This window comes from Chrysochloris asiatica, unplaced genomic scaffold (assembly GCF_000296735.1).
Source record: "Chrysochloris asiatica unplaced genomic scaffold, ChrAsi1.0 scaffold00058, whole genome shotgun sequence".
NCBI lineage: Eukaryota > Metazoa > Chordata > Mammalia > Afrosoricida > Chrysochloridae > Chrysochloris > Chrysochloris asiatica.
Window position 1 is genome coordinate 9,434,318 of NW_006408576.1, and position 777 is coordinate 9,435,094.

The window sequence follows — 777 nt, forward strand, 5'->3', positions numbered from 1 at the left end:
GTGGTTGAACTCAGCGCATTGTTTCATTCCTACATTTCCCTGTCTTCTACTCACCAGAAGACCAATGTGGTTGTCAGCAAGCTTATATGCTTGCTATGTGTTCCCTTTGAGTTTCAGTCTTTGAGAGAGGTTTGTTCTGAAGGAACGTTATTGCTTGCCTTGGTTGCTTCCCAGTGAAAAGCTTGCTTATTCTTGTAGTAGCCAGTCATATTTGTTTTGGGATTTTCCTGATGAGCTTTCTTTGAAGATGTATCGTCTGTTGCTCTAGCTGTTCCAGGCTGGTCTGCTTGTCTTTTCTAGTGGGGCTGTCCAACCTCAGAAGGCTCTGGGTGGAGTTCAGGATTTCACCTAAGGTCCTATACACTGCAAAGTCTCTGCAAGAGGCCTATTTCACTGTGCGAGTTCTAGAACCCCTTTACGGTATTCCAATCAGTTACAGATTGAAGACGGGCTTACTAGCTTTCTGTAATCATGTTTCCCTACATTCCTTTTTATCCCACTCAAGTGTCTATTTTATAATAGTAGACAGGGGGAACCAATATTCATAAGACAGTCAAGCATCTTAGTATTATTCCCTCTCTTCAAACTATGCCTAAATCACTGTATCACAGAACCCAGTTGTTTCAAGGTTGAGTATGCATCACTATTTACCTCTGTCCCATGTATCTATGCATTCTTTTCATCTTATTTTGATACATCTTACATCATTCAATGTTTCATCCAAAGAGAATTTAAGTATTGCAAGTTGAGACTTGAATTTTTTCTTAATTTTTTTTT